This window comes from Muscardinus avellanarius, assembly GCF_963383645.1.
Source record: "Muscardinus avellanarius genome assembly, chromosome: 4".
Classification (NCBI taxonomy): Eukaryota; Metazoa; Chordata; class Mammalia; order Rodentia; family Gliridae; genus Muscardinus; species Muscardinus avellanarius.
In genome coordinates, this window is record NC_137789.1 from 134,377,299 (window position 1) to 134,395,753 (window position 18,455).

Genomic DNA, 18,455 nt, shown 5'->3' on the forward strand with positions numbered 1-18,455 from the left:
ACTCAGAGAGAACTGGTTTCAAAATAAAGAATAAAAAATTGGGCAGGGGCTGTAGCTCGGAGGTCGAATGCCCCTGGGTGGTTCCATCCCCAGACCCGAAAAAAGAAAAAAGAAAAAACGAACAATACCAGTCGTGGTGGCGCACACTAAGCGCTTGAGAGGCTGAGACAGGAGGATCGAGCAGATTCAAAGCCAGCCTCAGCTACTCAGTGAGGCTCTCAGAAACTCAATGAGACCCTGTTTCCAAATAAAGTATAAAATAGGTCTGGGAGTATAGTCCGGAGGTAGAAAAGCCCCTGGGTTCCACCCCAAGTACCACACACACACAAAAAAAAAGAACAAAAAAAGAACAAAAAATTGGGTTGGGGGTGTAGCTCAGAGGTAGAATGCCCCTGGGTTCAGTCCCCAATACCATACACACACACACACAAAATCACCTTTAAAATTCTTTTGAGCCAGGTGTGGTGGCACATGCTTTTAATTCCAGTGCTTGAGAGGCTGAGACAGGAGGATCACACAGGTTCGAAGCCAGCCACAGCTACTTAGTGAGGCTCTCAGCAACTTAGTGAGACCCTGTTTCCAAATAAAGTATAAAATAGGTCTGGGAGCATAGCCCAGAGGTAGAAAAGCCCACCCCCAGTATCACAAAAAAATAAATTAAAAAAAAATTCTTTTGAATGTCTGGTGTGCTTGCATATGCTTACAGTCCCAGTACTTGAGAGGCTGAAACAGGAGGATTACAGGTTCATGGCCAGCCTCAGCTACTTAGGCCCTCAGAAACTTAGTGAGACCCTGTTTCAAAATAAAGAAAAAGTAGGGCTAGGGATGTAGCTCAAAGTTAGAGTGGCCCTGGGTTCAAGCCCCAGTACAGAGAAAGAAAAGAGGAAGATTGAAAGCATAGTAAACTTCAGAACATCTTTAAGAAAAACCATCAATTCCATTGAAGTTCAGATCAAGGAATCAATGAAATAATGTAAGACCATTAGATGTACCTGTTTTTCTTTTTTCTATTTTTTCTTCATGCAGTAGTACTGGGAATTGAACAAGGGGCATTCTATCTCTGAGCTACTTTTTTTTTTTTTTTTTTTTTGCTGTACTGAGGATGGAACCCAGGGGCTTTCCAACTCCAAGTGACACCCCCAGCCCTGTTTTTATTCTTCATTTTGAAACAGGGTCTCACTGAGTTGCAAAGTTCCTCACTAAGTAGCTGAGGCTGTCCGAGAACCGCGATCCTCCCGTCTCAGCCTCCCAACTGCTGAGATTACAAGCGTGTGCCACCACGCCTGGCTTTTGGAGCTACTATTTTATTTATTGTTTGTTTATTTGTTTGTTTGCAGTGCTGGGGGTGGAATCCAGGGTCATTCTACCTCTGAGCTACACCCTCAGCCCTATTTTTTATTCTTTATTTTGAAACAGAGTCTTACTGAGTTGCACAGGGCCTCACTAAGTAGCTGAGGCTAACTGCGAACCTTCAATACTCCTGTCTCAGCCTCTCAAGTACTGAGATTACAAGTGTGTGCCTTCACGCCTGGCTGTACCTTTGTTTCTTAATTTTTATTTTAAAAATTTAGAACTGGATGTGGTGGCACATGTTTGTAATCCCAGCATTTGGGAGGCTGAGACCATAGGATTATGGTTCGTGGACAGCCTCAAGTATTTAGTGAGGACCTCTGCAAAGTAGTGAGATCCTGTTTCAAAATAAAGAAAAAAAAATAGGGCAGGGGGTATAGCTCGTAGGCCAAATGTCCCAGGGTTCCATCCCCAGACCCGCCCCCCCAAAAAAAATTTAGGGGGCCTGTGGATATAGCTCAGTGGTAGAACATTTGTCTAGTATGTACGAAGCCCTGGATTCGATCTTCAGTACGACCAAAAAAATATGTAATTTTTTTGGAAGTACTGGGGATTGAACCCAGAGGCATTCTACCACCAAGCTACACCCTTAGTCCCATTTTTTATTTTATTTTATTTATTTATATATTTTTTTGGTTATACTGGAGTTTGAATCCAGGAGCATTCTACCTCTGAGCTACATTCCCAGCCCTTTTTATTTTATTATTTGGAAACAGGGCCTAAGTTGCTGACAGCCTCACTAAATTGCTGAGGCTGGCTTCAAACCTACGATCCTCCTGTTTCAGCCTCCAAGTACTGGGATTACAAATGTGCACCAGTATGCCCGGCAACCCTTTTCATTTTAAAACAGTCTCTAAATTGCTGAGGCTGGCTTCAAACCTGCGATCCTCCTATATCGGCCTCCCAAGTACTGTTGTACACCACCACACTTGGCTTACAGGCTGGTATAAGATTTTTTTAAAGACGCAAAATAATAGATTTTAGCTTTATTTCAACTGTATCCTTGTGATGAACACATTAAAAGTACAAATACAGAGCCAGGAATAGTCTTAGTACTTGAGAGGCTGAGACAGGAGGATCACAGGTTCACAGCCAGCCTCAGCAAGTAATGAGACTCTCATCAACCTAGCAAGACCCTGTTTCAAAATAAAAATAAAATAGGGCTGGAGTGTAGCTCAGTGGTAGAATGCCCCTGGGTTCAATATCCAGTAAAACACACACACATACACACACACACACACACACACACACACACACACAATACAAGTACAAATACAGTGAAATTTAATGCTTAACAAAAACTATCAGGTCACCTTTTAAGTTAATATACTGCTATATGAAGTCCCTTATGTTAGTGTGGCTACATTAACTGACATACATAGTAGTGATTTTTGACATGCATGGAAAGTACATAATACACATTTAGAACTATAAAAGGCTGGAATTGTATGTCTGGCTATTCTTATAAGTGGGCAGAGTCTTAGACTAGAGCCCACCTCCACATCCATTGCTCTCTGATGCCCCCATGCCCATTGGTCAAACTCTCATGGTTTCAAGCCTTTAGCTTTAGGAATAGGCAGATTAAACAGGGAAATAATTTCAACATGAATAAGAGAAGAGATTATTTTGTGAGTGACAGTTTTCAGTGTCATACATTGGCCCAAACGCTTACCATCAATCCTCTATAATAACAGATAGCTGGGTGTGGTGGCACACACCCATAATTCCAGTATTTGGGAGGCTGAGACTGGAGGACGGCAGGTTAGAGGACAGCTTCAACAAGTAGTAAGACTCTCATCAACCTAGTGAGACCCTATTTCAAAAATAAAGTAAAAAAACCGGGCCTGGTGGTCAGGCTTGTAATCCCAGCACTTGGGAAGCTGAGACAGAGGATCGCAGGTTCAAAGCCAGACTTAGCAGTTTAGTGAGGCTCTCAGCAACTAGTGACACTCTATTTCCAAATAAAATATAAATAGGTCTGGGGGTATAGCCCAGAGGTAGACGGCCCCTGGGTTTCATCCCCAGTTCCACAAATAAAATAAAATAAAATAAATGAATAATCATACATAGTATGTATTATGTAAGCTTTTGTATAAATTTGTTTCTTTGTATATATGCAAAGGGGGATTTTGTGGAATAATATTAATGACGGTTCTTTTTAGGTCATAGAATTTTTTAATTTTACTTTGTACTTTTCTATATTGCTTGACTTTTTATTATAATTATGTATCACCTTTACATAATTAATAAAGTCTTTAAAAAATAAAGTTCTTATGAGTCCAAACATACCACACAACAAGGAAGTTGGAGATTTGTAGTCTAGGTCATTGCCATAGGGTTTTTTATTGTTGTTTTTGTGGTAATAGGGATTGAATCCAGAGCATTCTACCTCAGAGATGCATACTAGCCCTTTTTTGTTAATTTGTTTTGAAATGGGATCTTGCTAAATTGCTGAGAGTCTTACTACTTGCTGAGGCTGTCCTCAAACCTACAATCCTTCTGTCTTAGCCTCCCAAGTTTTGGAATTACAGGCAAGCACTGCCACATCCAGCAATGACAGAGTTTTTAACAAGTCACCCAGGTTTCTTCAAGCCTTACTTAGTCCATTTAAAATTTGTATTATAGCTGGACGTGGTGGCGCACTTTTGTAATCCCAGCATTTGGGAGGCTGAGACAGGAGGATCACAGTTGGAAGACAGCCTCAGCTACTTAGGCCTTTTCCAACTCAGTGAGACCCTGTTTCAAAATAAAGAATAAAAAATAGGGCTGGCAGTATAGCCCTGAGGTAGAATGCCCCTGGGTTCCATCCCCAGTAGCTAAGTAAATAAATAAATAAATAAATAAATAAATAAATAAATAAATTTGTATTATGAGCTGGGCATGGTGGCATACACTTATAATCCCAGTACTTGGGAGGCTGAGACAGGAAGATCGCCCTTTGAGGACAGCCTCAGGTATTTAGTGAGGCCTTCTGCAACTTAGTGAGACCTTGTTCCAAAAATAAAGAATAAACCAGGTGTGGTGGTACACACTTCAAACCCCAACACTTGGGAGGCTGAGACAAGAGGATCCCGGTTCAAGGACAGCCTCACCTACTTAGGCCCTTTGCAACTCAGTGAGACCCTGTTTTATTTATTTATTTATTTTTATTTTTATTTATTTATTTTTTTGGTGGTACTAGGGGTAGAACCCAGAGGCTTTCTACCTCCAGGCTATACTCCCAGACCATTTTTATATTTTATTTGGAAGCAGGGTCTCACTAAGTTGCTGAGAGCCTCACTAAGTAGCTGAGGCTGGCTTTGAACCTGTGTGATCCTCCTGTCGAAGCCTCCCAAGCGCAGGGATTACAAGCGTGTGCCACCACGTCTGGCTTGAGACCCTGTTTTAAAGTAAAGAATAAAACATAGGGGCTATGGGTATAGTTTGGAGATAGAGTGTCCCTGGGTTCCATCCCCAGTACCACAAAAAATAAAATTTGTATTATATAATTGTAAAATAAAGAACAAGTTAGAATACTAGGAGAAATAAGAGGCCTCCCAGCGAATACAAACTTGTAAACCTTTGAGCTTCTCATGAATAGAATAGGCTGTGTGTGGTGGCGCAGGCTTGTAATCCCAGTACTTGGAAGGCTGAGACAAGGAGCACGGGTTTGTGGCCAACCTTGGCAACTTAGTGAGGCCTCACCACTTATTTATTTTATTTTTATTTATTATTATTATTTATTTATTTATTTTGGTGGTACTGGGGTTCCTGGAAACCCTTCTACCTCCAGGCTACACTCCCAGACTTATTTGTTTATATTTTTATTTGGAAACAGGGTCTTTTAAACCAGTGCGGCTGGCTTCGAACCTGCACGATCCTTGTCTCTGCCTCCCAAGCGCGGGGATTATAAGCATGTGCCACCATGCCCAGCTAGGCCTCACTACTTAGAGAGACCTTGTTTAAAAAAAAAAAGAAAGAAAGAAAAGAGAGAGCTGGGCATGGTAGTGCACGCTTGTAATCCCAGCATTTGGGAGGCTGAGACCAAAGGATCGCCATTCGCAGACAACCTTAGTTACTTAGTGAGGCCCTCTGCAACTTAGTGAGACCCTGTTTCAAAAATAATGAATAGGGCAGATGGTGTAGCTCGGAGGTCAAATGCCCCTGGTTTCCATTCCCAAACCTACAAAAAAAAAAAAAAAAAAAAAATATATATATATATATATATATATATATATATATATATATATATATACACATACATACATACATACATACATATACATACACACACACACACACACACACACACACATATGGTTGGGGGTATAACTCGGAGGTAGAATGCCCTTGGGACCCTCCTTAGTACCAAAAAAAAAAAAAAAGAATAGATTGTAAACTGTTTCAGAAATTATCTACTAGGTTGATAGTTTATATTCTGAAATTTGCTTAGCAATGCCACCAAAATCTGCTCTTTTTATATGAATCCATTATCTTTGCTATATTCAAAGATAAAACATTAACCAGGTGTAGTGGCATAATATGCTTAGATTCCCATTCCTGGGAGGCTAAGACAGGAGGACTGCATGTTCACAGCCAGTCTCACCTACTTAATGAGGCCTTCTGCACTTAGTGAGACCCAGTTTCAAAATAAAGAATGGTGCATGCTTGTAAGCCCAGTACTTTGGAGGCTGAGACAGGAGAATCGATCTATCGCAGCCAGCCTCAGCTACTTAGTGAGGCCTTCTGCAACTTAATGAGACCCTGCTTCAAAATAAAGAATAAAAAATAGGGCTGGGGCCAGGTATGGTGGCGCACGCTTGTAATCCCAGCGCTTGGGAGGCTGAGACAGGAGGCTCACACGGGTTCAAGCCAGCCTCAGCTACTCAGTGAGGCTCTCAGCAACTTAGTGAGACCCTGTTTTCACATATAAAATAGGTCTGGGAGTATAGCCTGGAGGTAGAAGACCCCTGGGTTCCATCTCCAGTACCACGAAGAAAAAAATAAAAAACCAGCTGCCTGCCAACGCACACCCTGCTTTCTGCTCGCTCTCTCCTTCCTTTGTGATAGGTGTGACCTAATGCCAGCACCTGCTCTTTAAAATAAAGAATAAAAAATTGGGCAGGGGATGTAGCTCAGAGGTCAAATGCCTCTGGGTTCCATCCCTAGACCAGCAAAAAAATATATATATATGGCTTGGGGTGTAGCTCAGAGGTAGAATTCCCCTGGTTTCCATCCCCAGTACTGCAAAAACAAAAGAAAAACAAAACAAAAAACCAAAAAAAAAAAAAAAAAAAACTGGGTATAGCAATACACACTCATAATGCCAGTACTTGGGAGGTTGAGACATGAACATGGCAGGTTCATGGCCAGCCTTAGCTATACAGTGAGGCAGTACAACTTAGTGAGACCCTGTTTCAAAATAAAAAATAAAATAGGGCTGGAAGTGTAACTCAAAGGTAGAATGCCCTTGGGTTCAAGACCCAGTTCTGCGAATGAATGAATGAATGAATGAATGAATGAATAAAATAAATAAATAAATAAATAAATAGGCCAGCAATGGTTGTATCTGTCTATATTCCTAGTACTTGGGAGGCTGAGGCAGGAGGATTATATGTTCAAAGCCAGACTCAGCAATTTAGTAAGGCTCTCAGCAAACCAGTAAGACCCTGTTTCCAAATAAAAATTATATTGGGCTGGGAGTATAGCTTGAAAGTAGAATTCCTTTGGGTTCAACCCCTAGTACCAAAAAAAGAGTATTAATAAAAATAATAAATAGGTGTTTACACCTAATTGTAAGAAATATATATATATATAGAGAGAGAGAGATTGTGTGTGAGTGTGTGTGTGTGTGTGTGTGTGTGTGTGTGTGTGTGTGGTGCTGGGGATGGAACCCAGGGGCATTCTACCTCTGAGCTACACCCCCAGCCCTATTTTTTTTTTAATTTTATTTTATTGGTGCACTGTATTCATAGTGGGATACAAACTTTTGTAGACATACATGCACACATCGCCCAGTCAGCCCCCACCCGATCCCCACCCCATTCTCTCCCCATCCCTCCTTCCCATGCTTGGCTTAGTGGTTGACATCTAGTATTATAGCAATTTATCCAAAATTAAAAATGATAATCTCACATAACAGTTTCATTTGTCTGATACCAAGTGTTTGATGATTTAAAGATAGCATTTCAATATTTCTTTTTGCTTTCTTTCTTACTAGAGCATATTTTTTTCTGTTTTTTAGGTGAAACTATCATATATTTATATATTTATTTTTCAGAAAAAAATCTATCCTAATATAGAATATGAATTCTAGATACCCAAAACGATCTTGAAAAAGAACAAAGCTAGAAGACATATATATTTTCTGATTTCAAACCATATAAAGCTACAATAATTGAAACAGTGTAGTACTGTTCTAAAGGCAGATATATAGACCATTGGAGTTAAATACAAGCCTAGAGCTAAATTCTTCCCTATATTGTCAAGTTATTTTTGACAAGGTTTCCACGAAGATTTGGTGGTGGAAATAATAATCTTTTAACTAAATATTGTTGAAAAATAATAATTACATGGAAAAGAATAAAATTGGACCTTTACCTAATCCCATATACAAGTATTAACTCAAAATAGATAAAAGACCTAAATATAAATCTTAAGACTATAAACTTTTAGGAGAAAATCTGGGTCATAAAACCTCACAACATTGAAATTGGCAGTGATTTCTTGGATATGATTTCAATGGCACAGGCAACAGAAGAATATACAAACTCCCTAAAAAATAAAAGAAAATATTGTATATCCAAAGACAATGTAGACAGAGTTAAAAGTTACTAATAGAATTGGATAAAATATTTCCAAATGCTATATCTGAAGGTATATTAATATTCCAACTAGAAATCCTAAAAATTAACAACAATAAAGGCAAACAATACAACTTAGAGATAGGTAAAAGACTAACATAAATAATGAATCTCCACAGATAACCAATCTTAGTTGTCTGTTGAATGGAAACTCTTGTTTCTCTGGTTCTGGTGAGTGTTACCTATTTCTTCTTTGTAGTTAATCTCTTTGAGTATTTTCTCTAGTGCTGGTTTTGAAGACATAAATTCCTTCAGTTTCTGTTTGTCATGGAAGCTTCTTATTTCTCCATCTAATTTGATAGAAAGTTTTGCTGGATAGGAAATTTTTGGCTGGAAGTTGTTTTCTTTCAGAGTTTGGAATATGTTACTCCAAGCCCTTCTGGCTCTCATGACTTGGTTTGGGAAGTCTGGAGTGATTCTAATTGGTTTGCCTCTGAATGTCAGTTGGCCCTTTGTTTTTGTTGCCTTTAAGATTCTCTGCTTGGCTTCCACATTGGTCATTTTGACAATTATATGGCGTGGGGATCCTCTTCTCCGATCCTGTCTAAAGGGAGTTCTATAGGTTTCCTGGATCTGTGTATCAACCTCTTGCTCTATATTTGGAAAATTTTCTGCTATTACTTCCTTGAAGAGATTGTTGATCCCTTTGGTATCACTTTCTTTTCCCTCCTCTATTCCAATTATTCTTAGGTTAGCTCTCTTAAGATGGGCCCATATTTCTTCAATGTCAGATTCCTGCTGTTGGATATTTTTTTCTAGATTAGAAACTATGCATTCATTTTTGGATTGCTCATCTTCTAAGAGCGAGATTCTGTTCTCCATGTGGTCTAATCGGTTGTTTGTGCTTTGAATTGAGGCCTTTACTTCATTAATTGCATCCTTTATCTCTTTTTGGCTCTCTCTGAGTTCTTTTCGAAGCACCTCTATTATTTCTACAGTTATTTTCCTGATTTGATCTTCTAGAAATCTCTGATTTTCTGTTTTATCAGGTTCTGATGTTGTGGGGTTGTGCACATTCATTACTCCAGTGTTATTCCTCTTTCCCATGATTTCGGAGGTTTGTGCCTTCTCTGGGTTCTTCCCTTGGGTCACTATGGCTTCACTTAAGGTGCTCTGGATCTCGAGTCTGTATTATCTCAGACCCCACTACTCCTTTACTGGGTTTTATCACAGAGTCTCCGACCCAGGGAGTCGATAGAGGCTGCTTTAAACTATGGGGGGTGCCAGGTTGCACGTTCTCCTATGGTGTGATATCTCTGCCACCACCACTCCCTCACTGGGTCAAGTCCCAGGAGGCCCAATACTGCGATTTCTCCTCTGTGGCCCGCAATTTGACTCACTGTTCTTGAGTACGCAGATGTAGCTGTACTGGACTCGGTGAATTCACTGCTGCTGCCGCCGCCGGTGGCAATATGGCGCCTCTGCCACGCCCTCGGCCATGAGGCTGGCGTATTTTTTCTTCTCTGGTTTTGATTTCCACTCTGAATTCCTGCAGTGTGCTGAGCTCAGCCACTGGGAGCTTTAAATGCTGTCTGCGCCGAAAGGTCCCGCCTGGCTGTTCCGCAGCGGCTCACCTGGCTTGCTGTAGCCGTCCGTTGAGTTCGCCGCTGCCACCGGCAGTATGGCGCTGCTGCCGCGTCCTCGGGCTCGTGTGTCTCCTCTGTAGCCCTGAACTCTGTTCTCAGTCCGCTTTCTCTCTGGAGCCTGGTGGTTTTTTTTGTTTTTCTGGTGATGGTGTTTTCTGGCTATGAAAGGCGCTCTTTTTGTGGTAATGGAGATTGGTTGTTAGCGGGACTCTTAAGCCCCGCTTTTCTCGGTCGCCATCTTCCCGGAAGTCCTATTTTTTATTCTTTATTTTGAAACAGGGTCTTACTGTGTTGCAGAGGTCCTCACTAAGTAGCTGAGGCTGGCTGTGAACAGCGTTTCTCCTGTCCAGGCCTCCCAAGTACTGGCATTACAAGCATGTGCCACCATGCCTGGCTTAAAAATAATTTTATTAAACTTTAATAATTTAATTAATTAAGCTTATTTTTAGTCTGTTTGTTTATTTTTGTGCTTTGTGCATGTCGAGCATGCACTCTACCACTGAGCTACACTCCTAGACTTCATTTTAATGTGTGTGCGTGTGTGTAGAGAGAGATACTGGCAATCCAACCCAGGGGCATCTGCTTTTAAGGTATACCCCCAGCTTATTTATTTATTTATTTGTTTGTTTATTTATTTATTTATTTATTTATTGGGTCTGGGGATGGGACCCAGGGGCATTTGACCTCCGAGCTACACTCCTGCCCTATTTTTATTTTATTTTATTTTATTTTATTTTATTTTTGTGTGTGTGTGGGTCTGGGGATGGAACCCAGGGGCATTTGACCTCCAAGCTACACCTCCTGCCCTATTTTTTATTTTATATTTTGAAACCGGGTCTCATTGAGTTGCGGAGGGCCTAAGTAGCTGAGGTTGTCCGCGAACCACGACCCTCCAGTCTCAGCCTCCTGAATGCTGAGATTACAAGTGTGCGCCACCACGCTCAGCTTCTAGTTTTTATTCTTTATTTTGAAACAGGGTCTAAGTTGCAGAGGGCCTCACTAAGCAGCTGAGGCTGTCTGCGAACTGCGATCCTCTGGTCTCAGCCTCCCAAATGCTGGGATTACAAGCGTACACCACCATGCCCAGCCCATTTATTTATTTCTTCATTCATTCACTTATTATGGTAATAGGGATTGAACATGGGATCATTCTATCTTTAAGCTACACCCCAACCCTACTTTATTTTTATTTTGAAAAAGGGTCTGACTAGGTTGATGAGCATCTCACTACTTGCTGAGGCTGTCCTCAAACCTATGACCTTCCTGTCTCAGTCTCCATCCTCCCAAGTACTGGGATTACAGGTATGCATCACTATACCCAGCTCCTGTGTGTGTGTGTGGGGGGGGGGTGATTGGGGATGGAACTCAAGGACATTCTACCTCTGGGCTACACCCCAACCCCCATTTTTTATTCTTTATTTTGATACAGGGTCTCATTAAGTTGCAGAGGGACCTCACTAAGTAGCTGATGCTGGCCACAAACTTGCATTCCTTGTGTCTCAGCCTCCTAAGTACTGGGATCACAAGTGTGCACCACCATGTCTGGCTACACCCAGCTTTTTTATTTTATTTTGTGTGTGTGAAGGTTCTGGGGACATTCCACCTCTGAGCTATGCCTTTTTTTTTTTTTTTTTTTTTTTTTTTATGGTCCCAGGAATTTTTCTTTTTGTGGTGCTGGCAAATTGAACCCAGAGGCATTCTACCTCTGAGCTACATCTCAGCCCTATTTTTTTTTTTTTTTAATTTGGAAACAGGGTCTCACTGAGTTGCTGAAGCTAGTTACAGCCTGAGATCCTCCTGCCTCAGCCTCCATGCATGCTTCACCACTCAGCTTGGGCTCTTCATCCATTAGCAGTGCAAGGGCTGGTCTTGAGAGATTTCCAAACACATGGAGCTTAGTAAGACCACCTGCTCCTCAAGCAGGACAGTGGCCACGGCCCACCAACTCTGATCAACCCCAACTCTCCCTCCCAACAGATGATAGGCTTTCTGCTGGAAGAGTCGCCCAGTGGAAGGGACCAAAGAAACACCAAACTGCACAGCCACATCGGCAACAGAAGCTCATAAATTAGGAGCAAAATGGACAAATTAAAAAGCCAAAATCCAGGTCCATCTGATAATAGAGTCAAATAATGACTCAGCTCATAGGTCTCAGCTCTGGCAAGACAGTTAAGAGTGTGAACCCTCACTTGGCAAGGGAAGGGCCTCCGCGTGCTAGAAAGCCACCAAGAGAGAAACTGTACGAGATGCTCACACATTCTTTAACCGTGGCCAAGCCTGGTGCACATGTGCACAACAGAGGAGATTTAGCCCATAATCTCTCAAGCTCTCCACGGCTTGTACCACTTGATGACAGGCGATGAACGACGAGCGTAGGCCCCAGAGCTGCCTCGACGCTCACACACAGTCGAGATTAGGCAGAAATTCTGATTCCCTGACTTCAGTCTTTAGCCACGTATGAGACAGAATGTTGAATCAGAACTTCATGAAGGGAGCTGGGCGTGGTGGCGCACGCTTGTAATCCCAGCATTTGAGAGGCTGAGACAGGAGGATTGGGAGGATTGCAGTTTGAGGGCAGCATCAACTACTGCTTAGTGAGGCCCTTTCCAACTCAGTGAAACCCTGTTCCAAAATAAAAAATTAAAAATAGGGCTGGGGGAGCTGGGCGTGGTGGCGCACGCTTGTAATCCCCGCGCTTGGGAGGCAGAGACAGGAGGATCACGCAGGTTCGAAGCCAGCCGTGCTGGCATAAGAGACCCTGTTTCAAAAATATAAAATAGGTCTGGGAGTGTAGCCCGGAGGTAAAAGGGCTTCCAGGAACCCCAGTACCACCAAAAAAAAAATAGGGCTGGGGATGTAGGAATGACCCTGGGTTCCATCCCCAGTACCACACACACACACACACACACACACACACACACACACATACACACACAAGAATTTCATTAAGGATATGTACAATAATAATATTTCATCATATATATATATATATATATATATATATATATATATATATATATATAATGTTTGGTTGGGTTTTTTTTGCAGGTCTAGGAATGGAACCCAGGGGCATTTGACCTCCGAGCTATACCCCCTACCCTATTTCTTAAATTCTTTTATTTGAAACAGGGTCTCACTAAGTTGCAGAGGGCCTCACTAAGTAGCTGAGGCTGTCCACGAACCGCGCACATGCAAGGCCTTGGGTTTGATGGAGGAGGAGCATAGGAGGGAGAAGCTAGGTGCCTATAATCTCCCCTGCTCTAGAAGCTGAGGCAAGGAGATCCCAAATTCAAGACAAGCCTGGACAATTTAGCAAGAAACTGCTTCAAAATATAAAAAAAATAGCTGGGCATGGTGGTGCATGCTTGTAATCCCAGCATTTGGGAGGCTGAGGCAGGAGGATTGCAGTTTGAGGACAGCCTCAGCTACTTAGCCCTTTGCAACTCAGTAATAAAGAATTAAAAAATAGGGCTGGGGGTGTAGCTCGGAGGTAGAATGTCCCCCGGGGTTCCATACCCAGTCCACAAATATATATGCGTGTGTGCGTAAATATATATCAGGCTGGGGTATAGCTCAGAGGCAGAATGCCCTTGGGTTGGGTTAAAGCCTCAGAACTGCAAAAAAAAAAAAAAAATGCAGAAAGTAGGACACACGTTCTAAAATAATCTTTAACATACATTGAGTGAAATGCTGCAAAATGCAGAACCGTGTATAATATATGGGCACCTCATTTGTGTACTCTGACTTGTGTACACTAAATATCTTGGAAAGATACACAGAAACCTATTACTAGTGTTTGTCTCTGAGGGGAAGTGGGTGGTGGTGGGTTTCCTTTTACTTTATACCATTTTATACCTTTTAAGTTTTTAGCTATCAATGATTCACTCATATTACCTATCAAAAATAAGTTTTAGCCGGGCGTGGTGGCGCACGCTTGTAATCCCTGCACTTGGGAGGCAGAGACAGGAGGATTGTGCAGGTTCAAAGCCAGCCCCGCTGGCTTAAGAGACCCTGTTTCCAAATTTAAAAAAAAAAAAAAAAAAAAAAAAAAATATATATATATATATATATATATATATATTAAAAATAGGTCTGGGAGTGTAGCCCAGAGGTAGAAGGGATTCCAGGAACCCCAGTATCACCAAAAAAAAAAAGTTTTATTTCTAAGAGGGGACTGTAAAGAATAAGGGTATTTGTCAGCTTGTTTAGGTAAATGACAGAAACCATAATAAAAGAAATTGTTATGCTGGGCGTGGTAGCCCAGGCCTATAATCTTAGTACTTGGGAGGCAGAGACCAGAGGATCACAGGTTGAAGGACAGCCTCAGCAACCTAGCAAGACCCTATTTCTTTTCTTTCTTTCTTTCTTTCTTTCTTTCTTTCTTTCTTTCTTTCTTTCTTTCTTCCTTTTCTTTCTTTCTTTCTTTCTTTCCTTCTTTCTTTCTTTCTTTCTTTCTTCCTTTTCTTTCTTTCTTTCCTTCTTTCTTTCTTTCTTTCTCTCTTTCTTTCTTTCGGTACTGGGGACTGAGCATTCTACCTCTGATTCACACCCCTAGTCCTATTTAATTTTTGTTTTTTGGAATAGGATCTCACTAGGTTTCTGAGAGTCTCCCTAAATTGCTGAGGCTAGTCTGAGCCTCTGATGCTCCTGTCTCAGCCTCCCAAGTACTGGGGTTATAGCTATATGCCATCACACCCAGCTGAAACCTCATTTCAAAATAAAAAATATAATAAGGCTGGGGGTGTAGCTTGATAGAATACCCTTGGTTCAATCCCCAGCACCATAAAAAGAAAAGAAAAAAAGAAGGAAGGAAGAAAAATATTTCTAGAATAAAGCTGCAGAGTTGGAATATTACAGTGAAACATCCAAATAAATTTTAAATAAAGTTCATCATATCTAAAAATCAGCAAAACAATAACAAGTTTTTAAAGCCCTGACACATACTCCCTCAACACACACACACACACACACACACACACACACACACACACACACACTCCAGCCCATGAGGCTGAGAAGATAACTCTGAACCTACGTGACTATTTCTTTTTTTAGGAGTCATTCTTTGCATTTTTACTGCCCTAAATTTGCCTCTTCAAGTCACAACGATGCCAATTGAGCTTTTTTTCTTCTTCTTCTTTTTCTTCTTTTTTAGTTTTGTTTCCACCCAAATCTTTTGTACATTTCTGGAATTTAAGCCACCTCAGTTACTGCTACTTATCTATAACACCATTGCTTTGAGGGATTAAAGCAGGTTTTTTTTTTTTTTTTTTTTTGTAATACACTTAGATCAAGAGTTATCTGAGTTGAGAAGAATATCCTGTTTGAGTTTGGGGATGGGAAATCTTTTATTTTTATTTTTATTTTTATTTTTTTTTTATCTTGAGTTGTTTTGATTTCCCCTAAGAGCAGTAATCTTCAGCAAGTGATATTTTTAAAAAGCCCCAAACACACCACAAAACATTCCAAGTGATTTTAACTCCTGAATGAGGTTGGGCTACCTGAGTGATTCTCTTCTTTGGCAGAAAGGATTAGAAGCCTCCACAGAACTTGCTCTCTATTAAAGTGGAGTGCTGTGCATTCATTGGCAAGAGGTGAATTGTTTTCAGATTACATGCGAAAGAGTGTGTGTGTGTTTCTTTCCCACATCAAAGACTTGGATGGAAGCAGTTCTGAGTATTGCCAGGGATGCAAGAATTGGTGCTAAAGTGATTAACAAAATTGCTTTTCTGCAAAAGAAGCACAAAACATTACCTAGGGATTAGAGGAGGAGAGGCAAGATTAAAGGTGATGTTGAATTTGGGTAGAATATCTTATCCATCTTTTTCAAATCATGCTTCAAGGATTCTGTGGCCCCTCCTTAAAGAAACCTGAACAAATCAAAGCCCTGCTTTCTCAAATTTTGTACACAGGGGCACTGACAAGGTAAAATTAAAGCGACCGGCATAAGCAGCACTCACTAAGTGACCTTCATATCTTTATCTTATACTTCAAATACGGACTGAATGTATTTTATTCAGCACACACCAATGACTCCATTGACCAAAATCTCTTTCATTTGTAATTGGTTTGCGAGTCCACCTGTTGGGCTTAAATGATAGTGTTTCATAGAATTTCGGGGGTTATTGTTCTGTTTTAGTAAATCTTGACATGATTAGTCTAGCACCCCTTTTAAAATGTATCTTTCACAGTCAAAACCTCTGTCTAGCCTGAATGCTAAAAAAAAAAAAAGCCAGAGAGGGCTGGGGATGTGGCTCGGTGGTAGGGCAATCGCCTGGTATGTACTGAAGCCCCAGTTCAATCTCAATACCAAAAAGACGACGAAGAAGAAAAGGACCCTAGAGCTTGTATCCAAAATTGTGAAGATCATAAATCAATCCTCACCCTGACTAGTTTTGGGAATTACTTTAAGGGATATCTCTGAAATGCTCCATGACATTCTCTGTCGCTCCACATATATTTAAACTCTTTCAAAAACTAAACTCAGAGTTTGAGGCCAGCTTCGCCAACTTAGTAAGATCCTGTTTCAAAATAAAAAGTAAAGAAGGTCTGGGGTGGGGGTGTAGTTTGGAGGTAGAAAGCCCCTGGGTTCAATCCCCAGTACCAAAAAGAGCAAAAATAAAATAAAATTAAATAAATAAATAAACAAAACCCCGCAGTCCCCCGCTTCTTCCATGAAGTCCTCCTGACTTCAGTCTCCCCGATCAAACAGGCAGAAACATGTAAGTGCATAAAACATTCTTGTGTGAATAAACTCCTTTCTCCTTGGTCTTTTCCTTTAAAACATTGTCCAAACAAGAAACAAAACTGACGTGCAGCCAGGAGGCAAAAACATAACACTGAGTGAAATAAGTAAAAAAGATTCAGAGCAATATATTCAGAATCAGACCATTTATGAAAAACGTTAATTCATAACTAAGGGGTGAACATGTATAATAAGGTACAAAAAAAGCAACAATTATGCATGCCAAAATCAGGGTGGTTAGTAGCTGCCTCTGGGAAGAGGGTGGGAAACCCGACTGGGGGGGTTAGTGGTGGAAGGGAATTTTAGTTCCGTCTGTAATGTTTCTTTTACGGGGGGGGGGGGGCTCATTAAGCTAAGATGATTTTCTTAAGCATAGTTGGGGATGTGAAGTGTCATTGACATTCTTGTCTAAAAAACACAACAGAAGCTTGAGATCTCATCTTTGTTCTCATAAATGGCCTTTTATTGGTCTTTTGCTTAACATATAATTTTTTTGGTCTAGCCCTACTAATGTCTTACGTTCATTACACAACAGTAAAAAAAAATCTGCATCAAAGTGACTAAATAATTCAGAACAGTTTTTACCCCCTCTTTTCCCACAATCAAGCTTTCCCTCCTACTTTAGTAGACGGTGGGATGGCGATCCGTCTCCCTGTGTGTTCTGTAAGGAGTAAGATACAAGAAAAAATAGATAAATACAGAAATCAGGCGCACGCCGCCCGTCGCAGCCTGTGGGCGGCTTCATTCTGCAAAGTGGTTTCTTGAGGTTGCCTGTTTGACTTCTTCGCTTTCAGGAACTTGTCGAGAACAATCATTTTTTATCTGTCTTTCCCTCGGGGTCCCCTAAGGTCACTGGACATAAGATAGCTGTGAAATTTGACATTGTTCCAATTTAAATGCTTTACCCCAACAAGTGCAAGACTGCGGCTGCTCGGGTGTGGGGCTGCTGCCCGGGCGGGTTCTGAGAACCGCCAGCCCTCCAGGCTTCAAAGCCTCCATCCTTGATCTCACTAAAGAATGTTTTTGAATTCTATGTCCATCTAGTGGTTGCCTGCAAAGATCTCCTTGGCTTTTTCTTTCTTCCTTTTCTTTCACACTTGATCAGTGAGATTCTGTTTGTGATGGGGGTTTTGCCCCCCTTGGTCTTTAATTCTTCCACAGGTGGTTTCAAAGTGTCTGTCCTCAGTCGCTGCTTTCTATAAACAAGCAGGAATTCCGAGCTGCAGTTACCGATGGCTCTCCTCCGTGGCCCTTCTGCAATCACTTTGAAAATAGACTGTTTTGTGGACAGTAAAGTACAGTTCCTTTTCACAGATGAGATTAGAGGCTTGGGAGGGGAGCCTAAGAGGAGGGCAGTGTTATCTTTTCTCCTTTTATTTATTTATTTATTTATTTATTTATTTATTTTTCAAAACTGGCAAGCCTTTGTGTTGTAGCTCATTTTAGCAAATGCGAGAGCTTTTCAGATTTTATACACAGTTGCCTCTTGGAGAAGATGCTGGGAACCGGCTGATTTCTTCACTCATTTCTTCTCCGGCATCCCAAACAGAGGGATGAGAGTTGAAGGTCAGGTGGCAAGAGGAGCTGATGTGGCCACGCTCCCAAGGCATAAAGGTCAAATCAGACGGTCTCGCTGCACCAGATAAGTCCTAGTGAAAGATGGTGATGTGCTCCCTGTGTTACCTGTCCTATTGCCTCCTGCCATTCTACGGATTGAAAAAATCTCTCGCCAGGTCTCAGTGTCTTTATTTGAGGTTTTACAGGGAGTGGTATTCAATCTCGTGCCCATAGCAAATATTGGTCCTTTCAGTTCTCACAGGAACTCTGGAAGCTAGGGAGTTGATGGGTTTGTCTGCTCTGAATTCTACAAGAGCCAAATACTAGACATAGAACAAGTGTCATCTTTTCGTTCCCAGGACATCAACAATATTA